General features: G+C 47.5%; 1 protein-coding gene across 1 annotated transcript in view; it reads right to left on the reverse strand.

Annotated features, from left to right (window-relative positions):
- The window catches only part of ISX (intestine specific homeobox), a 148,446-nt gene that overhangs the window by 68,037 nt on the left and 57,831 nt on the right, over positions 1 to 22,578 (reverse strand).

Below are 22,578 nucleotides of genomic sequence, written 5' to 3' on the forward strand. Positions count from 1 at the left end.
GGGAGGAGAAGAGGCTCATGGAAGCTTCGAGCATCCAACTCACCTCTGGGTCAAGGTCGCCCTGCTCTGTTACCTGCCTGCAAGCATAGAGGGCTCCCCACCTTCAAGGGCGGCTGTGGGGGCATCTCTAAGTGGTTTCTCTGAAGCTGAGCTGGTTTGACTCAGAAATCAGTGCAGTACAGAGGTGTCAGATCCCCGAGTTTAATTCCTGGCTCTACTGCTTGCTGGCTGTGTGACTTCAAGCAGATACTGTAGGTGAGTCTCAGGGTCCTCTCTGGTATAGTAGGGACAGACACTCCAACCTAGGTTCCTGTGAAGATTAAACACGGGGACTTCCCTGGTGGTCCAGTGGTTAAGACTTCACCTTCCAATGCATGGGGTGTGGGTTTGATCCCTGGTTGGGGGGCTAAGATCCCACATGCCTCATGGCCAAAAAACCAAAACATAAAACAGAAGCAATATTGTAATAGATTCAGTAGACTTTAAAAAAATGGTTCACATTAAAAAAAATCTTAAAAAGATTAAATGTGATATTGGTTCACCCCCTTCCAAGCCCTGCACCTAATGGGTGTCTAAATATATTCTTATGTTACTCTCTCCTCCATCCCTGTGTGGTATCCTTATTAGCATCCTTATTTCACAGAGGAGGATGCTCAGCGAGGGTAGATGACTCACCCCATGTCTCATTCCAGCTAATAAGTGGTGTTGCCAAAGCCTTAACCAAGGCACAGGCTACTCCCTGTGACAAGTGATGCTGACTTCATGGAGAGCCTGAGATGTGTAAGCTCAGTGTGAAGTGAAAGTGAAAATTGCTCAGTCGTGTCTGATTGTTTCTGACCCCATGGACTATATAGTCCATGGAATTCTCCAGGCCAGAATACTAGAGTGGGTAGCCATTCCCTTTTCCAGGGGATCTTCCCAACCCAGGGATCGAACCCAGGTCTCCTGCATTGCAGGTGGATTCTTTACCAGCTGAGCCACAAGATAAGCTCAGTAAATCGCACTTAATACTCTTACAGTAATACTTTGTAGATGGAAAAGAATTAATAACTACTGGGTACCTCCAGGTATTGTAAGAAGCACTTTCCTTGAAATGATCTTAGCAGTTGGGATTATCAACCTTGTGGATGGGAAAGCAGGTTGAGGAGGTTAAATGTTTTGTCTCAGTCCTGCTCTTGCAGTCATGCTAAGTTGCTCCAGTCATGTCCGACTCTCTGTAACCTGCCAGGCTCCTCTGTCCATGGGATTCTCCAGGCAAGAAAACGAGTGGGTTGCTGTGCCCTGCTCCAGGGGATCTTCCACACCCAGGAACTGAACCCGTGTCTCTTGTATCTCCTGCATTGGCAGGCAGATTCTCTACCACTAGCGCCACCTGGGAAGCCCTCCTCTGGCAATCAGCTTGCAGTCAGTTTATTTTAACTATGTATTCATTTATTTGTCTACCTGGGGTCTTGGTTGTAGCACGTGGGATCTTCACTGTGTTGGTGTGAACTCTTTTGCTGGGTCATGCAGGCTTAGTTGCTCCATGGCAGGTGGGGTCTTAGTTCCCCAAGCAGGAATGGAACCTGCATCCCCTGCACTGCAAGGTGGATTCTTAACAATTGGGCCACCCAGGGAAGTCCCTTGCAGTCTGTTTAATTTTAGCACATGGCTTTGCGAATTTGGGGAAAAATAAACCCAGTCTTGTCACTATCTGCTCATGGGACTATTACATATGGTACATTTAGAGAAGTGTAAAATGGAAACGTTTTCAGAAAAAAAAAAAAAAAAAGCAATGTTCTTCATCCAAGTGGGGGAACAATACTTGGAATAAAATAAAATACCTACCTCTCAATATTTCAACTATTTTTTCTTCTACAATGTTATCTCTCTGATGAGGAGTGAAAGCTTTAGGGCCTGCTGGTGACAGAGGGAGGCCGGTGGAGCCAGACATGGGCCAGATGGAATGGGCCAAGTGTCCAATCCGTTCCTTTAATGACTCCTGGGCCGGGGCGACCTGTCACTGTGAGCAAGGGGGAGGGAGAAAAATGAACCAATTCGTTTCTAAATGGCTCTGTAACTCCAGGGTGTTATCAAGCAGAGACAAAGGACACCCCATAATTCTTGGGAAGGGAATCAGGATCTCCGGGAAGCAGGCACAGAGGCTGTCCCATCGTCCACCACCCCCACACCTCCCTGGGATCTGAGCTCCATAAATACACAGCAAGATCGATCTCCGGGCGCCACCGATTTTCCCTGGCTGTTATTGATCGCATTCTTAGATGAGTGGAGGCTTTTCGACCAGAACTAAGCTCTGTGTATCTTTCTTGGAAGTCTCTGCAGTGCCGAGAGCCTGGCCAAGAGAGGAAGCGATATCTCCCATTCCCTTCTCAGAATGCTGCCCAGCCGCTGTGTCCTGGGCGAGAGGAAATTTGAGGCTTGTCTGTCCGTGGGCCACTCTGTCTTTCAGAAGGTATCAAGTTTGGAAGTTTCCCCACAAGAGAAGAAAATGATTTCAGCTGATGGCATCTATAGATGTGTTCTTTATCATAAAACCAACCCCAGTGATAATTCCTTGAACATGAACACAAAGGGAGTGAGATAGCCTCTTACAGGGTTTTTTCCAAACTTTTAATGCACACCTTGGCATCTTGTTAAAATGCAGATTCTGACTCAGCAGGTCCGGAGGGTCCTGGAATTGCACAATTGCTTACAAGCTCCCAGGGGATGCTGGTGTTGATGCTGCCGGCTCTGGGACCCCACATAGAACGGTGAAGTGTGGTCCCTCTCTGTCTGTGCTTGTGAGCCTTTCCTGTCCTTCAGGGCTGCCTTTAATTCCCTTCTTAACGCAGTCATCGAACATATATTAACTTCTGCTGTGTGCCAGACCCTGTGCTGGGTGCTTGGGGCAGCCAAGGAACAGAACATAGTGCCTGCCCTCAAATTTCCCACAGTTAAGTGGGAGAGACCAGTTTTACAAGCACTGCTAATATAATACAATGCGATTAGGTCTTGAGTCCCGCTGGGTGAGGAGTCTAATTAAATTCTGCTGGGAGGCCTCAAGGAAGTGACATTGAAGCTGAACTTTGTTTAAAGTTTATTATTATTTTATGTATCTATTTTATTGGAATATAATTGCTTTACAATGTTGTGTTGGTTTCTGCTCTATAGTGGGAATCAGCCACTTGTATACATCTATCCCCTCCCTCTTTAGCTCCCCCTCCACCCCATTCCTCTCCTCTAGGTCATCACAGAGCACCAGGCTGAGATCCCTGTGCTATATAGCAGGGAAGCTGGATATTGAAGCGAGATTAGGAGCCTTTGAGATGCAGAGGGTGTCTCCCTGGAGTGTTTCAAAGTGTTGGCCACCACCAAGGAAACAAAAATGATGCTTACAAATGCCCCCGACCCTGAGCTGTTGGTTCAGCGGGTGTGGAGAGCTGACTTGGCTGTTACCACCAATCTGGGAGTTCTTTGAGGTCAAGGCCCTCACCTGGCCCATCTCTGCACCCCCACCCTGGCAAACGGCTCAGCAAACACCTAATTAAACTAAAATGAAGCTGATGTGTTCACTTTTGAAAGAAGTGCTCTTGCTTCACCCTACACCACAACCTCCTGGAGGACTTGTTCAAACAGATTCATGATTCCCACCCTCAGAGTTTCTGAAGCCGCAGGTCTGGGTTGTTGTTGTTTAGTTGCTCTGTTGTGTCCGACTCTGTTGGGACCCCATGGACTGTAGCCTGCCAGCCTTCTCTGTCCGTGGGATTTCCCAGGCAAGAATACTGGAGTGAGAATACTGCTGTTCCTTCTCCAGGGCATCCTCCTGGCCCAGGGATTGAACCCACGTCTCCTGCATTGCAGGTGGGTTCTTTATTGCTGAGCCACCAGGAAAGCCAAGGTCTGGGTTGGGGGCCAAATTTGCATTCCTAACAAGTTCCCTGTCAATGCTGTGGCTGCTAATCTAGGAACCTCCCTTTGAGAATGGACAATCAATAAGCAACATCACTGTCTTTGGTTCAGTTCAGTTCTGTTGCTCAGTTGTGTCTGATTCTTTGTGACCCCATGCACGCAGCATGCCAGGCCTCCCTGTCCATCACCAACTACTAGAGTTTACCCAAACTCATGTCCATTGAGTCGGTGATGCCATCCAACCATCTCATCCTCTGTCGTCCCCTTTTCCTCCTGCCCTCAATCTTTCCCAGCATCAGGGTCTTTTCAAATGAGTCGGCTTTTGCATCAGGTGGCCAAAGGATTGGAGTTTCAGCTTCAGCATCAGTCCTTCCAATGAACACCCAGGACTGATCTCTTTCAGGATGGACTGGTTGGATCTCCTTGCAGTCCAAGGGACTCTCAAGAGTCTTCTCCAACACCACAGTTCAAAAGCATCAATTCTTTGGTGCTCAGCTTTCTTTTAGTCCAACTCTCACATCCATACTGGAGGAGGCAATGGCAACCCACTTTAGTATTCTTGCCTGGAAAATCCCATGGATGGAGGAACCTGGTGGGCTGCAGTTCATGGGGTTGCACAGAGTTGGACATGACTGAAGTGCCTTAGTAGCAGCACATTCATATATGACCACTGGAAAAACCATAGCCTTGACTAGATGGACCCTTGTTGACAAAGTAATGTCTCTGCTTTTTAATTTGTTGTCTCGTTTGGTCATAACTTTCCTTCCAAGGAGTAAGTGTCTTTTAATTTCATGGCTGCAATACCATCTGCAGCGATTTTGGAGCCCAAAAAAATAGAGTCAGCCACTGTTTCCACTGTTTCCCTATCTGTTTGCCATGAAGTGATGGGACCAGATGCCATGATCTTAGTTTCTGAATGTTGAAAACTAAGGAGCCGGCACAGGAGTGGCAGCGAGGAGAAATCCCAAGTCTAGGGTCAGGAACAGCAGCTGTGAGGAGCTACCCCATGTCCAAGGTCAGGAGCAGTGGCTGTGAGGAGATACCCCACATCCAAGGTAAGAGAAACCCAAATAAGACGGTAGATGTTGCAAGAGGACATCAGAGGGCAGACAGTCTGAAACCACAATCACAGACAACTAGCCAATCTGATCACATGGACCACAGCCTTGTCTAGCTCAATGAAACTAAACCATGCCATGTGGGTCCACCCAAGAGGGACAGGTCATGGTGGAGAGGTCTGACAGAATGTGGTCCACTGGAGAAGGCAATGGCAAACCTCTTCAGTATTCTTGCCTTGAGAACCCCATGAACAGTATGAAAAGGCAGAGAGATAGGACACTGAAAGATGAACTCCCCAGGTTGGTAGGTGCCCAATATGCTACTGGAGATCAGTGGAGAAATAACTCCAGAAAGAATAAAGGGATGGAGCCAAAGCAAAAACAACACCCAGTTGCGAATGTGACTGTCTTTAGAGAAGTCCTTCTCCTCCACCAAGAAAGGGACGTCAGGTTTGGGCATCACAGGATAGAAGACAAGAATTCTGTAAGACCCATCATAGAACTCCTTTGTAAACTCTGAGGTGAAACCAACTCCATCCAATTTAAGAAATTAAAAAAAAAAATTACTGGCATATATAACTCAGAAGTGTGGGTGTCTGGAGTCAGGAATGGCTGGATCATGAATTCAAATGATGCTCTCAGAACTCTCTTTCCATCTTTCAGCTCAAATTTCTGTTTTGGCGCCCTTCTCAGGTAGGCGCTCTCCCTATAACAGTTTTGATGACCAAGTAGCTTCAGGATTTTACTGACCCCCCAAAAAAGAGTGTCTCTCCCAGTACCTCTGGCTGGTAAAAGCCCCAGAGAGTCCTGTGACTGGCCTGGCCTGGGTCACGTGCTCACTCCTGGACCAATCACTGAACCTGGGAACATAGTTCTCTGATTGGCCAAACTTGGGTCATAGGGATGAGTGCAGGGAAACTCGTTGAGAATTTCCCCCTACAAAGCTGCTAGGTGGCCAGAAAAAAAGGGAGCAGGAAAATCATGCCTGGCGTTTAAAAACTCCCTTGCTTTCAAAGTATTTCTAATTTGGAATGTTCACCATTTTAGAATTCCTCCCAGTCTGCCTGGCTTAATGAGATTTTTAAAGGGCTGATAAGAACTTCAGAGCACTTCACATTATAATAGGACCGAGCATTCACTTGGCACTTACGAAGGGCCAGGTGGTGTTTTACATACCAATTTCCTTATTCTTTTCAATGAGTACACACTATGCTTATGTCTTTTCTTACAGAGGAGGAAACTGAGGCACAGAGAAGTTAAGTAACTTGCCCAATGTCACAGGGCTAGTGATTGGCAGAGACAAGACTGAAAACCCAGGCAGTCTAGTAGTCTGTGTGCCTAATTGCTATGTAACCATCTTGCAAATCTTGAAATCTTATTACCAGAGAATTTCTTATAGATGATCTCAACCAGTGGCACTCCCCTGTCTCCCCCCTGTACCTTTTTTGGCAAAAGTTGAGGCCTAGGAAAAGGATTTGTTTGTGGTCATGCAACCTGGTGTCACACAACCAGGAGTAGCACACTGGCCTTTTTTTTTTTTTAAATGACAAATATTTCTATTTTATTTTTTATTAAAAAATTTAAAAATATTCATTTATTTTTAATTGATTGATGATTGGCTTACAATACTGGTTTGATTTCTGTCATACATCAACATGCATTAACCAGAGGTGTACATAAGTCCCCTCTGTCTTGAATCTCCATCCCACCTCCTGTCCATTCCCACCTCTCTAGGTAATTACAGAGCCCCAGTTTGAGTTAACTGAGTCATACAGCTAACTCTCATTGGCTATCTGTTTACATACGGTAGCGTATACGCATCCATGCTACTATCTCCATGTATCTCACGTTGGCCTGTGAACACGGAATCCTGTGCCCTTTCTGCGATATTGTCCTTCTCCTGCCCCCTGCTGGACTTTCTGGAAATAGTCCCTGTTCTAAGAGTGCGAAGAAATAAGCTTTCCCACCCCAACGACTTTAGTGCAGACTAAGCTCTTTTTGCATCCCCAGCACCTGCCCCTGTCTCTGGCGCTTGTGGGCGCTCTCTCCCTGTGGGCGCTGTCGGGTAATACTCAGTCCAACTCCATTTCTTCTGTTTAGTTCACTCATAGGCTGTGCCCTCTGAGACCACTGACAACCTCCGATCCTCCTGGATGGGCTCCCGCCAGTCTTCCCGCTGCTCAGCACCGCTCAGGAATGCCATTTTCTTCTACCACTCAGAGTGGGGTCCGAGGACCACCAGTAGGAGCCTCTCCTGGGAGAGCCTTGGAAATGCAGAGTCTCAGGCCCCAGCCCCGACCTGCTGAGTCCGAATCTGCCCAGTTCAGTTCAGTCGCTCAGTAGTGTCTGACTCTTTGCGACTCCGTGGACTGCAGCAGGCCAGGCTTCCCTGTCCATCACCAACTCCCTGAGCTTGCTCAGACTCATGTCCCTTGAATCCGCCCAGGCGATTCCCCAAAACGAAGCCGCATCCTGGAGAGGCGAGAGTCACCACTAGGTGGCGGTGTTGCCCGGGCCGAGGCCAGTATAGAACTGCAGGATCCCCAGCCCGGCTTGAGCAGAGGCAGTCGGACTCTGTGCTGCAAAGGAACAGAGGTTTCAGGCTTCCGAGTGTCCCCACCGTCCGCACCCACGTGTCCCGCAACCCCCAGGAACCTTGAGATGTTTCAGAATACTAGCCCCAAGGAGAAAGATTCCCGCCCCAGAATCAGAGAAAGCTCCCAGGCCCTGCAGCCACCCTAAAGCTGGGTTAATCCCACGGTGGTTGAGGAGACAGAGGGTCTAAGTGGGCCACTCCGGAAGCCGCTGGGTTGGAATTCCGTTTGAGGATCTGTGGCTCCAAAGCCGGTGCCCATCTGCCCCTCCATCCTGGCCCTGGAAATGCCCTGAATACCAAGCGCCTTGTTGGACTGAGTGGACTAAGTCACTCTGGGAACTTCTTTAAAGAATGTGGGCAGGAAGGACATTAGGCTGTAAAAATTCTGGACTTTTGTCCAAAAAACTTGCCACTAGGGATTGTCCCTGGTGGGCTGCCGTCTATGGGATCGCACAGAGTCGGACACGACTGAAGTGACTTAGCAGCAGCAGCAGCAGCAGCAGCAGCAGCAGCAGGGATTGTGTATTTTAACGTCACACTCTCAAAACCCTGTGTGTGTGTGTGTGTGTGTGTGTGTGTGTGTATTTGTCATTTTTTTCATCAGGGAGCAATATTCTTCCATTCCCTGGCTCTGCCACTAACTAGCTGTGTAAGCTTAGACATGTCATTCAACCTCTCTCAGCCCCGTTTTCCTCCTCTGAAAAATGAGGATGACAGTGTTGTCTCTTGCGTTTGTTATGAGGGTCGCAATCCAATGTTGTTATCAAGTGGAAGGACCTTCTTAGCTGCAGAGCACTGTACAAAATGAGATGTGATTGGGGTGGGGAGCATCAAGAGACAAGAAGGAATTTTGGGGGTATCCATGGCATCTTGGCTACAGAGGACCCCTCACTGTTCCCCAGATTCCATCAGTCTCACAATCCTGTCTCTACACAGCAACCAGAGTGATCTTTTATAATAAAAAATAAGATTGTTGTGGTTCAGTCCCCAAGTCATATCCAACTCTTTTGCAGCCTCATAGACTGTAGCCTGCCAGGCTCCTCTGTCCGTGGGATTTCCCAAGCAAGAATACTGGAGTCTGTTGCCATTTCCTTCTCCAGAGGATCTTCCCAACCCAGGGATGGAAACTGTGTCTCCTGCATTGGTAGGCAGATTCTTTACTGCTGAGCTATCAGGGAAGCAAAATAAGACGCAAACTATTAGTAATATATATATTGAATAAACAACAAGGTCCTAATATATAGCACAGGGAACTACATTCAATATCCTCTGATAAACCATAATGGAAAAGAGTATGAAAAAGAACCAGTATGTATGTATATATATGTGTATAACTGAGTCACTTTGCTGTAGAGAAGAAATTAACACAGCATTGTAAATCAAGTATACTTCAATAAATACATTTTAAAAATATCAAAAACAGTTTTCTGTTGCCCTTGAAATGAAATCCAGTTCCTTACTCTGATCTACAAGACTTCTCTGCTGCACTTATATATACAGTGGAAAGTTACTCAGCCATGAAAAGGAACATAAGTGTGCTATTTGCAGAGATGTGGATGGACCTAGAGTCTGTCATACAGAATGAAGTAAGCCAGAAAGAGAAAAACAAACATCGTATATTAATGCATGTATGTGGAATCTAGAAAATGATACAGATGAAACTATTTGCAAGGCAGAAATGGAGACACAGACGTAGGGAACAAATGTACGGATACTAAGGAGGAAAGGCGAGGGGTGAACTGGAAGATTGGGGTTGACATATATACGCTTCTATGTGTAGGACCCTACTGTATAGCACAGGGGACTCTACTCAGTGCTCTGCAGTGACCTAAATGGGAACGAAGTCCAAAACAGAGTGGACGTATGTATACGTATGGCTGGTTCACTTTGCTGTACAGTAGAAATTAACACAACATTGTAAGTCAACTATGTGCTGTGCTAAGTCGCTCAGTCGTGTCCAACTCTTTGCAACCCCGTGGACTGTAGCCCGCCAGGCTCCACTGTCCATGGGGATTCTCCAGGCAAACATACTGGAGTGGGTTGCCATGCCCTCCTCCAGGGGATCTCAACCCAGGGATTGAACCCAGGTCTCCAATAAAATAAATTTTAAAGAATCAAAAATAGTTTATGACCCTGCCCACCCCTTAAAACCTTCCAATAGTTTTCCTTTGTCCTTAAAAATGAAATCCAGTTCCTTACGCTGATCCGTAAGACTCCTTTGCTGCATGTTCCCATGTCAGCACACTCTTGTCACCCTCGCTCCTTCCACCCCGACCTGCTGTCTATCCCTCCCTCTCTGGAATCTCTGCATTTGCTCTTCCCTGAACCCGCTTTGGCGTGAAACTTGGCCTCGAGACCTAGGATGCTCGATGCCTGGCACGTGGCCTTGAGACCTAGGATGCTCGATGCCTGGCATGTGGCCTTGAGACCTAGGATGCTCAATGCCTGGCACACAGTAGGCACTCCACAAATCTCTGCTGAACGAATAAACCCACAACATTCTGACTGCTGGGAATGCTCCCACCCCCGGAGGAACAGCCAGACCGCGTTCATGGACTTGTGACCCCATGCAGCTGTGCCCCTGGAGGCACACACCCTCAGGGAGGAGAAGCCGCCATCTCCACCCCTTTTGCACCCTGCCTCGGAGGGATTGGAGGAATTAGGAGGGAGAGACCTGCTTGCCCAAATGGCTACATGAAAGCATGTGTTTTCTCTGAGCCCATTAATTCTCATGAGTTGGGAAAATAATTAAATCTCATTTTAGAATGACGCAACATTATCTCACACTTTGGGTTCTATTGTAATTATTAAGCCGGATGGAAAATAAAGCATCCAAATACCATAAATAACTTTTAGACCAGAACAGATGTCAGATAGGGGAGGGCTAGCAGCTCTGGGGCAGGTGTCTTGTCTTTGCCTTCTTTCTGCCACTGCCTGTCCATCCGTTGCCTCTGTCCTCCCTTCTCTCCATGCATCTAGACTCGTGTGCTTTAATTTCTTTGCTCATGTGGCCAGCAAATATCTGCCGAGCCCTGCTGGAGGATGGACACTTGTCTGGAGAGTAAGAAGGAGAGAGAATCCCTCCCCATTCTTCAAGGTTTAGCACGAGCATCACCTCTCACTCGTGACTCCCCGGGCCCTTTCCTTTCCACTCTCCTGGGAGTTTGTTATTGCCTCCTCTGAGCAGCTGGCACCCAGTCAAACTCCATATAGTACTTGCGCCCAGAACTTGGTGGAAGATGTGTTAGATGTTTGCTTGACCGTTTTGCCGACCAAACTGCCTGTAACTTGAATGCAGGATCATTTCTTTCTTGTGTATAATCATATTCAAATGCCTGGAACAGAACCTGTAAGGTACTTAATAGGTGCTCAGCTATTATTTATTGAATGAATTAAAGTTCTTATTCGTTTCTCTCTCTCCAGGAACTAGTTCGCTGTCATGCTCTGGAAACATGTGTAGAATGAATAGTTAGGGCTTATCTTCAGAGATGAAGGAGAGAGACTTGGGTAGGGGGAGTTATCAGGGGCCAGAGGAGAAAGAAGGATGGGGTATGGTTTTGTTTCCTAGCGCTGCTGTCACAAGGGACCTCAGGCTGGGAGGCCTAAACAGTGGAAATGAATTTCCTCGCAGTTCTGGAGGCTGAGAGTCTGATACTAAGGTGTCAGCAAGCTCGATTTTGGGCTTCCCAGGTGGTGCTAGTGGTAAAGAATCTGCCTCCATTGCAGGAGACCTGGGTTTGATCTCTGGGTTGGGAAGATCCCCTGGAGGAGGGCATGGCGACCCACTCCAGTATTCTTGCCTGGAGAATTCCATGGACAGAGGAGCCTGGTGGGCTTTAGTCCATAGGCTTGCAAAGAGTCGGACACGACTGAAGCGACTTAGCACGCACAAACTTGATTTCTCCCCAGGCCTCTTTGGCTTGTAGGTGGCTGTCTTCTCTCTATGTCTGTATGTCTCTGCCCTGCTGCTGGTTCTGCTGCTAAGTTACTTCAGTCGTGTCTGACTCTGTGCAACCCCATAGACGGCAGCCCGCCAGGCTCTGCCATCCCTGGGATTCTCCAGGCAAGAACACTGGAGTGGGTTGCCATTTCCTTCTCCAATGCATGAAAGTGAAAAGTCAAAGTGAAGCCGCTCAGTTGTGTCCGACTCTTCGCGACCCCATGCTGCAGCCTACCAGGCTCCTCCATCCATGGGATTTTCCAGGCAAGAGTACTGGAGTGGGCTGCCATTGCCTTCTCCGTGTCTCTGCCCTAATCCTCTTCTTATAAGAACACTAGTCAGATTCGATTAAGGCCCATCCCAATAACCTCATTTTAACTTAGTCACCTCTGTACAGATACTATCTCCAGATGCAATCACTTTCTGAATTACTAGGGGTTAGGGCTTCACTATGTGAATTTTTCTTGAGATGCAGTGGCAAAGAATCTGCCTGCCAGTGCAGGAGATGCAAGAGATACAGCTTGGGAAGACCCCCTGGAGTAGGAAATGGCAACCCCTCCTGTATTCTTGCCTGGAGAATTCCATGGACAGAGGAACCTGAAGGGCTACAGGCCACGGGGTTGCCAAAGAGTCAGACATGACTAAGCACCTGTGCGCGCACACACACACACACACACACACACATGAATTTTTGTAGGGACACAATTCAGCCCATAATGGTGTTTGAGGTCTGTTCTGTTACTATTAAGGGGTGAAAACTGGACCAAGAGACTCTCATGAGGAAACTGACAGTGACTCGTGTTGCAGGGTTGGCTGGTCAGCTTATCCTTCCCGCTCCTGGCTGCCCACCTCCAGCTGACGATGGACAGCGTCATTCTGGGCATATCTGTGGTCTGGCCACAAGGGGGAGACAGAGCTCCTAGCGCCAGCCCTGGGGAGACCTACAGCCGCACCGCAGGGGCAAACCAGCTGGTGTCATCACTTGGTCACCGGTGCGGCTGCGGCTGACCCGGTTGGGAGGCGGCAGAATGTGGTCGCAAAAGCCCTGGCCCGCATGTCACGAGTCCTGGACATGGGGACATGGGGTGGGGGGCTCGGTGGGTGTCCCTGGATTTGTCATTCCTCGGCTCTGGGATGCCGCATTTGTAGCATGGGGTGGGGATGGTGGGTACTGGGTCGGGGGGCTCCCCCTGCCCAACCTCCTCCAGGTGCTGGCTTCCTGTCAGGGGAGCGCTCGGCCCCACATCTGGCTGCCATCCCCAGCTGTCACGGAGGATTAAAAATTGCAGCATAATGACGACGACTTCTTCGGGGGTTCTCCCCCTCCCGTTTCTGAGCATGTCAATTTTCTTTTCTCCCAAGTTAGGGGAAGAGTCTTCGATACAACCAGGATTATCCCATAAAGCTTAATGGAGGCCTCCTGGCGCCGGCCTGCAGATTACTGTAAGCCCTTGCTAACCTGCTGAGAGGATGATAGAAATCACCACTGGGGCAGGCTCGCCCACTCGGTTCCGAGGGGCTGTCAGAGCAGGGGCTGTGAGACCTTGACCCTGAGGCTGTGGCCTGGCTCCGGGAGACAGGGATAGAATCAGGAGAGAGAGCTGGGTGCCTACTGTTCTCTAGGCAGCGGCTGATGCCCTGTGAGACAGGCACTGTTGGACGGAGCCCTCGTGAGGAGGCACCTCTCTGGCTCCCACCCAGCTCTGCCTCTAGTGTATTGGGGACTGGAAACTAACCCACTCCTCTGCGCGGCACCTCCTCTGGAAAATGCGGGGAGTAAGTGGCCTCTTGCAGGTCAGCATCCTTTGATTGGTCCTGGCTGCGTGAAGGTCTTGCAGAGAAGCACTGTGGAGACCACAGCCATCGGGCTCGTCAAAGAGAGAAGGCTGTGATCAATTAGTGATGTCTGCCATGGCCCACACTGGGAGAGTACAAACGCTACTCCTCACCTCTGGACCAGATGAATGCTAAGTCTCATTCCAACTCTGGTATCTTACTAAATCTCAAGAATATTCATCCTGTGATCAAAGCACCAGTGATATTCTTACTGTGGCTTCTTACTAAGTCCTCAGATGTCGTTTTCTATCAGGTATTGGTGTCGAGGAATGTGTGCAGTGGTCCTGTGCTTTGCTACCCAGCTCTCCCATTCAGGCTGGAGCACCCACTTCTTTTCTGCAAGGATCAGGAGTTGCTGATGGCTCATGGCTGAGTCCCTTTCTTGGCATGGCCCTTTGGGAAAGAGAGTGACTTTGTCTTAGATAATATCCCCACCCCCGGCCAGGAGCCATCTGTCTGCAGTGGCTGGTCCCTCGAGGAATGTAATTCAGAACAACTTTGAAAGGCCATCCAAGCTCTGGGGCGGTTCCTAGGAGCAGCTGGGCTTCTGTGATCACTGTGTCCGAGTCTGGCTTTCCCCTCTGCCCAGCCCTGCAACCTGCACTTTCTCAGAGGTGCTGTTCCTGGAAAGGTTCCCCTCAAGAAACAGCCTGCAGATGCATCTCCTTCTGAGTCAGATTTTAGTGAATCCAACCTAAGGAGGGTGTGAGTTCACAGCAGGCCCATGCATGTCAATGACCCGAACCATCTCAGTTCCCCTGTGTCCTGCTCCCCTGCCTTTGAGTGAAGCTGATCCCCTGGATGCACAGCCTGTCAAGAGGATGGGAAGGGGACAGCCAATCAGCTGATGCCACTGTCCCTTGTCACCTACTGACAGCCTTCCAGCCGTCTAACCAGATGACTAACCTCCTGCAGCGCCTCCCAGCTCTAGGTCCTTGGTACTGTGAGACTGGCAGTCTGCCTCTCTCTGGTAAGGTCACTAGTCATTGGATTCAGGACCCAAGAATAATCCAGGATAACTCTTCTTTTCAATACCCAAGTAACATCAGAAAGACCCTTTTTCCAGATAAAGTAACACTCCCAGGTCTCAGGGACTTCACATGGATGTTTTAGGCAGGGGCATTTTTTGACCTGCCATGCCTACTAAGGGTGGAATGAGTAGTCCTTAGGGGACTAGGCTGTTTGTAGGAGGCACAGCCTGTTGTCAGGGTCTCCTGGGCCAAATTAGTGTAAGAGGTCTAATTAGGTGGAGCTCGGCTGTCTGGTTATGGCAGGTCTTCTTTCTTTCTCTTCCATCAACCCTCCCCTCCTGTCTCCTGACTCCTCTGAAGAGGAGCTGTGTTGTATTTCTCTCCTCTCCCCCAAAGCAGGATTCTAAAGATAAAGTGGTCTGGAGATGGTCCTGGTCAGGAGAAGCACAGTCATGGGCCACCACCGGGCCACCTGGCAGGGCCCCTTGTCCCCAAAGCTCAGCTTCTTCTTTGACTGGAGTTACAGATTCAGCCCATTTTTGGATCATGGCCCTTCTGGGAAATTAATGAACAAAAAGAAATCCCTTTCTAAAATTTCAACACTTTTCATAAATCAATAGTCCAGTCAAAAGTCAATGTTCTTTTATGGCATTGACTTTTATATTGGTGTGAGTTTTCTCAGGAAAATAGAAACCTCTCTATATGTTCTAGGCAGGGAGATTTACTACAGAAGTAGGAGTCTATGTAACAGTTGAAAGAACTGGGGAGGAGGGTGTGAATCAGCAGTCAAAGGAGCTGCTCCCCAAATCCAGGGATGTTGACCTGACCTGAAGCACTGAAGCAGGTGGCATTTGTAGGGATGTGGATGGACCTAGAGACGTGGATGGATCTAAAGACTGTTATACAGAGTGAAGTAAGTCAGAAAGAGAAAAACAAGTATTAATGTATATATGTGGAATCTGAAAAAAATTGGTACACATGATCTTATTTACAAAGCAGAAATAGAGACACAGATGTAGAGACCAAACATACTGATACCAAGGGGGAAATGGGGATCGGGATGAATCGGGAGACTGGGATTGACATATATACACCACTCCGTATAAAATGTATACTATGTATAGAATGGATAACTAATGAGAACCTACTGTATAGAACAGGGAATTCTATTCAATGCTCTGTGGTGACCTAAATGAAAAGGAAATCTGAAAAAGAGGGGATATATGTATACGTATAACTGACTCACCTTGCTGGACAATTGAAACTAACACAACTTTGTAAAGCAACTATAGTTCAGAAAAAAAAGAAAATGGTCACAATGCCCGGGGATTTCTAAAACTTTCTTCTGACCACCTTGGTTGGTCACAGCAAATCCACCATTTCCCAAGAGCTGCTACTCCCTGAGAATGATGCTTCCCTCTCTCTTCCACCTTCTAAATCTCATTCCAGCTCCTCCCAGGGGCAGACACTACTCTAGAGCCAGATAGGCAAGGAGGTTGAGGAGACTGGGAGACTGGGACTCCCAGTAGTTTCCTTCTCAAGCAGAGATCATGAAGGGGGGAGGGAAGGTGGTGAGCTGGAAACAGGCAGGGTTTTCAAATGATTTCGCTCCTTCTGAAACCTGCCACTTCCCTTTCTTTCTCCAAAAGAAGAGGATCCTAGTTGCCAGGGGTTGGATAAGAGGCCCACAATTGCTCTGGGATAAGGGTCCATGCATACCTAAATGATATGGAGGAGAACATCCATTAAAGGATGCTTAAGTAGCCTCATCTTGAGGACAAAGCCTGGGCTCTGCTGATGACTGACTGGGGCCATCCCGTGGCTCAGCTCTTTGACCATGACCTCAGTTCCCCTACCTTTCATTGCAATAAAGATCTGTTTGTCGAGGAAGGAGAATAGAACATATTTACCTAATAATATATAGTTTGAGTGGGGCTTTCCTGGTAGCTCAACTGGTAAAGAATCTGTCTGCAATGCAGAATACCCTGATTTAATTCCTGGGTCAGGAAGATCCCCTGGAGAAAGGATAGGCTACCCACTCCAGTATTCTCGGGCTTCCCTGGTGGCTCAGATGGTAAAGAATCCATCTGCATGCAGGAAACCTTGGTTTGATCCCTGGGTTGGGAAGATCCCCTGGAGGAGGGCATGGCAACCCAGTCCACTATTCTTGCCTGGAGAATCCCCATGGACAGAGGAGCCTAACGGACTACATACAATCAATGGGGTCAAAAAGAGTCGGACAGGACTGAGAAACTAAGCACAACACAGCACAGCACATATAGTTTGAGTGATAATTTAAAAATATTTAGATGTATGGTTACTGCTAGGCTACGTGGTAGCCAGGGAAAATATTTGTGGGTCCCTGTTTACATAAACAACTTGAGTCACTCCAAACCAATGTGGCAGCCTCATCCTGTGGCCCAATCCCAAATCATCTCATGAAGGAAATGCCACACCGGCCAGTGGGGACCATCTTCTTATCTGGCTTCCTTCCTGGAACTGGAGTCGGGTCATGGACCGGACCGAGCAGGAGGCTGGTGCTATGAGGGGGAGGACCTGAGAGCACCCCAAAGGGGAGAAGAGGGGACTGAGGCCCACATGGGATCCAGTCTGGGCCAAGAGCACCCCTCCAGGCTGGCATCGATGACTGTGGCTGCTCAGGGCAGTATCGGGCATGTCACGTAGGCTTCTGTCTCATCTCCCCACAAATGTCGGGAGTGCATCTGACCCTGTTGAGTACCGTGTGGCCCAGTCTGGTCTCAGTCTAGGACCTCCCAGGTGAGGAGCATGGTCCCTCATGTGGGGGCGCTCTCTGCCTAGATTCCCTCTCCTTAGCAGCCGAATTCCCATTTCCTATAAGCCAGCTTGGACCTTGAAAGTGTCCTCCTTTCCCAAAGAGTGTCTTTTCTCAAAAGCGTCTGATGGTTTTCTTCCTGCCCTCGGTTAAATTCAAGGTCCCAGCCTGGGATGCCAGGCCCTTCCTGAGCCAGCCCACAGAGCCTTTCCAGGCCTTCCTCCTGCTGCTTTCAAACATCTGCCTCTCCAGCTACCTGGACGGTATTCTAATTCCAACTCAGTTCAAATTGAATGAGCAGCTACCTGTTGCTGGGGCCCGGGCTGCATATTAGAACTCCCAAGCAGTGGTTTCTGACCTCAGGCTCCTAGACGTGATAAGTCGCTTCAGTCGAATCCAGTCCTGTTGACCCTCTGTGACCCCCTGGACTGTAGCCCACCAGGCTCTTCTGTCCATGGGATTCTCCAGGCAAGAGTACTGGAGTGGGTTGCCATGCCCTCTTTCAGGGGATTTTCCCAACTCAGGGATTGATTATGTCTCCTGCATTGGCAGGTGGGTTCTTTATCACTAGTGCCACCTGGAAAGCTCCATCAAGCTCCAATAAATCCCTCTTTTTAGAAGGACCTTTCCAGAAACTCTCCTCCTCTTCTAGATGTCCTGTAGTTCTGTAGTTTTTTTTCTTTTGGCTGCGCTGGGTCTTAGTTGCTGTGTGATAGCTTTCTCTGGTGGCGGTGCAACTAGACCAAAAGGTTTTGTGCCCAGGAGCCCCACAGGGTCCAGGGCATCACTCTTACCCACCCTTCAATTCTTGGCTCAGGTGGCCCCTCGTGTCTCTGTGAGCTTTAGGTCATGGACTCTGGCATCCCCATTCTCATGACACTTGTCGCTGTGGGCTGTGGTTTTTCGTTTATCTGCCCACCTTCTTCCCCACTAGACCAGGGGCCACGAGTGAAGGGCCTCTGGGGGCAGGGCTGTGATTCGTTTTTCCTGGAGTCCCGGTGCCTAGTAGAGTGACTGTTTGCTGACGGTTGTGTTGATTCCCAGAATTCCTATGCTGGTGGGGGAGGCGTGTTCCCGAGTACAGATGCGCACACTTCAATTAGCCAGCCTGGCCTGTCTCCTAAACAGTCCTGTTTGGGGTTTTCTGCACATTCTGAATGTGCTGCATCCAGCCTCACCACCTGTTGGGAGATGGGGAGAAAATGAGGCAAATGGCTTTAAAAGGCCCAATTATCACAGCCGCAGTAATTCATTGCAGGCAATCCAGTCTTGCTGATCTCAGCTCCTTGGCTGTGAATTGGGGTTCCTGAACAGAGATGTCTGGTGGTAAAAATGTGCCCGATGAGATGCCATCCACCACGTACTGTTTCTTGATGAAAGTGAGAGAGGAGAGTGAGAAAGCTGGCTTAAAACTCAACATTCAAAAAATGAAGATCATGGCATCTGGTCCCATCACTTCATGGCAAATAGATGGGGAAACAATGGAAATAGTGACAGACTTTATTTTCTTCCCTGGTGGCTCAGTCAGTAAAGAGTCTGCCCACAATGCGGGAGACCCAGGTTCAATCCCTGGGACAGGAAGGTCCCCTGGAGAAGGAAATGACAACCCACTTCAGTATTCTGGCCTGGAGAATTCCATGGTCAGAGGAGTCTGGGGGGCTACAGTCCACGGGGTCACAAAGAGTTGGACACCACTGAGTGACTAACACTTTCACTTTCTTACTTTCTTGGGCTCCAAAATCAGTGCAGATGGTGACTGCAGCCATGAAATTAAAAGACACTTGCTCCTTGGAAGAAAAGCTATGACCAACCCAGGCAGCATATTAAAAAGCAGAGACATTACTTTGCTGACACAGGTCTGTCTAGTCAAAGCTATGGTTTTTCCAGTAGTCATGTATGGATGTGACAGTTAGACCATAAAGAAAGTTGAGTGCTGGAGAATTGATGCTTTTGAACTGTGGTGTTGAAGAAGACTCTTGAGAGTCCCTTGGTCAGCAAGGAGATCAAACCAGTCAATCCTCAAGGAAATCAGTTCTGAATATTCATTGAAAGGACTGATGCTGAAGCTGAAGCTCCAGTACTTTGGCCACCTGATGTGAAGAGTCGACTCATTGGAAAAGACCCTGATGCTGGGAAAGATTGAAGACAGGAAGAAAAGGGGATGAGAGAGGATGAGATGGTGGGATGGCATCACCGACTCAATGGACATGAGTTTGAGCAAGCTCTGGGAGTTGGTGATGGACAGGAAAGCCTGGCATGCTGCAGTCCATGGGGTTGCAAAGAGTTGGACGCAACTGAGTGACTGAACTGAAACTGAATGTACTATTTCATACTGTGCATCACCTCTTTGAACACTTCCTGTAAAGTCTGAATCAGTACCATCCCATTTTACAGATGAGGAAACAGAGGCTTACCGAGGTGAGGGGACTTGCCCATGGTCATGCAGGTGATAGCAAAAGCAGGGACTGATGGGAATCCATCCCTGATTTTCCTTCTCAGCTGCTGGGAGCCTGTGTTTTCTCCCCAGAATATACAGCAAAGGGCCAGTTCAATGAATTGGATCAATCCTGTCTGTACTAAAAAGTCACTGAAGGTTGGGGAGGAAGGCCTATGTATAAAAGAATCATGTTTCACGGTTTTCTAGAAGTATCATACCCAGCTGCTCAGTCGTATCTGACTCTTTGTGGTCCCATGAACTGTAGCCCACCAGGATCCTCTACCCATAGAATTTTCCAGGCAAGTATACTGGAATGGGGTGCCATTTCCTACTCCAGGAGATCTTCCTGACCCAGGGATTGAACCTGCATCTCTGCATCTTCTGCATTGGCAGGTGGATTCTTTACCACTAGTGCCACCTGGGAAGCCCTCTAGAAGTATAAGTGTTAGCATTCTCCAAATTCTAAAAGACAAGAGTCCTGTGATGGGGAAGTTTTGAAGGCAGGACCTGATCACGAACGAATAACTCAGAACACACGGCTAGATTGAAGGCAGGTAGAGTGTCCCTAAGTACATCCCAATTGGCAGCTTTCCAAGGCTGTCCAGTTCTAAAATTGGGTGATTATGCCCATTGAGAAAGCTGTTAGCAACTTGTTCTCAGCACTGTGGGAAACAGACAGCAAGTGACTTCAAGAGAGTATGATAATTGGATAATGCCTGATGATGGAGCCTTGGTGAGGAAATGGAACCAGATGACCCCTTTGGGGCCTCCCAGCTTGAAGGTATGGGATCCATGTCCACCCTTCAGTCTCTTTTTTTCTCTAGTGAGAGATGGAAGAACCAAGAAGAGAGAAGCAGTGCAGAAACCAATGGGGAGAGGATGCTTCTATTGTAAGTGCTTGAGTTCACGTGCAAAAATGAAAACCTATTCATGCAATTACAGTGTGATGCTTTCCCTGACTTCCATCTGCTTTCCACTGCCCATTCATATGGAGGCTGCAGGTATTACTCCGGATGAGCATCCTCAGATGGAAATGGAAAGCTAGGACAATATGGTCCAGTGGTGGGCAGGGGGTGATGGCAAGGGGAGGCTCCCATGCACACAGATGGTCTCAAAGTGTGGAATTACAAGATAAATGGCAGTCATTTCTTTCTTCCTTTTTTTGAAATTTATTTTTTAGGCAGCTCCATGTGGCACGTGGGATCTTAGTTCAATGAAGAGGGATCAAACCTCTGCCCCCAGCACTGGGAGCACAGTCATGATCACTGGATCACCAGGGAAGTACTCTCTCTCTCTCTTTTTTAAAATTGAAGTGTCTCTACCTGGAAAATTCCCTGGACAAAGAAGCCTGGCCGGCTACAGTCCATAGGGTCGCAAAGAGTCAGATACGATTTAGAGACTGAGCACTTCTATAGTTGATTTATAATATCGTGTTAGTTTCTGGTACACAGACAAGTGGTTCAGTTATACACACACACACACACACACACACACACACACATATTCATTTGCATATTCTTTTCTGTATGCTTCACTACAGTATATTGAATATAATCTCCCTGCTATACTGTAGGGCCTTGTTTTTATCCATTCTATATGTAGTGGCTTGTATCTGCTAATCCCAAACTCCCAATTTATCCTGCCCACACCCCGCTTCCCCTTTGGGAACCCTAAGTTTGTTTTACAACATCAAAACTATTTTCTAAATTTTAGGATGTACAATTTTAAGAGAAGTAACAAATGTGGATACCAAACAAACATCAGGTACAAATTTGGTAGAGCTGATGCTCCAACACAGTCCAAGTATACACTGATTGTAACAAACCCAGGTTCAATGCAAATTAGAGCTAAAATCTTAAGGCACACCACAGACCCATGTAATTTTAGGGTTCAGCAACAATACTGATTTACAGACTCACTAGATTTACAGACATGTTGAAATTTCTCTAATATATATAAAATGATACATATATGTAGTTATTTATAAAAGAGGATCTTTTGGATTTTCTGCAGAAATAGTCCAATGTATGTACGTGATAGTATCTTACTAGATTTTTTTTAATACTAAGAAGACAATGCTATATTATTTTAGGTTTTGTCAGATTCTTTATTTTTTATTTTATATTGGGGCATAATTGACTTACAATGTTGAGTTAGTTTCAGGTGTACAGCAAAGTGATTCAGTTTTACATATACACATATCTATTCTTTTTCAAATTCTTTTCCCATATAGATTATTACAAAATATTGAGTAGAGTTCCCTGTGTTCTTCAGTAAGTTCTTGTTGATAATCTATTTTATATATACACATATAGTGTGTCTATATTAATCCAAAACTCCTAATTTACTCCTCCCGCTACATGTCTCCTTTGGTAATCATAAGGTGGTTTTCCAAGTCTGTGATTAGGTTTCTGTTTTGTAAATAAGTTCATTTGTATCATCTTCTTAGATTCCACATAAAGTTGTTGCTGTCGTTCAGTCACTAAGTTGCATCCAGCTCTGTGACACCATGGGCTGCAGCGTGCCAGGCTCCCCTGTCCTTCACTATCTCCAAGAGTTTGCTCAAATTCATATCCATTGAGTTGGTGGTACTATCTAATCATCTCACACTCTACTGACCCCTTTTCCTTTTGCCCTCAATCTTTCCTGGCATCAGGGTATTTTCCAATGAGTCAGCTCTTCATAAAGTATTGGAGTGGACAAAGTATTGGAGTTTCAGCTTCAGCATCAGTCCTTCCAGTGAATATTAAGGGTTGATTTCCTTTAGGATTGACTAGTTTGATCTCCATGCTGTCCAAGCGACTCTTAAGAGTCTTCTCCAGCACCACAATTTGAAAGCATCAATTCTTTGGTGCTTGGCCTCCTTTACAGTCCAGCTCTCACATCAATACATGATTACTGGAAAAGCCATAGCTTTGACTATACGGACCTTTATCAACAAAGTGATGTCTCTGTTGTCTAGGTTTGTCATAGCTTTCTTTCCAAGGAACAAGCTCTCTTAATTTCATGACTGCAGTCACCGTTCAAGGTGATTTTGGAGCTCTAGAAAATAAAATCT

This window comes from Bos indicus x Bos taurus, chromosome 5 (genome assembly GCF_003369695.1).
Source record: "Bos indicus x Bos taurus breed Angus x Brahman F1 hybrid chromosome 5, Bos_hybrid_MaternalHap_v2.0, whole genome shotgun sequence".
NCBI classification, from domain to species: domain Eukaryota; kingdom Metazoa; phylum Chordata; class Mammalia; order Artiodactyla; family Bovidae; genus Bos; species Bos indicus x Bos taurus.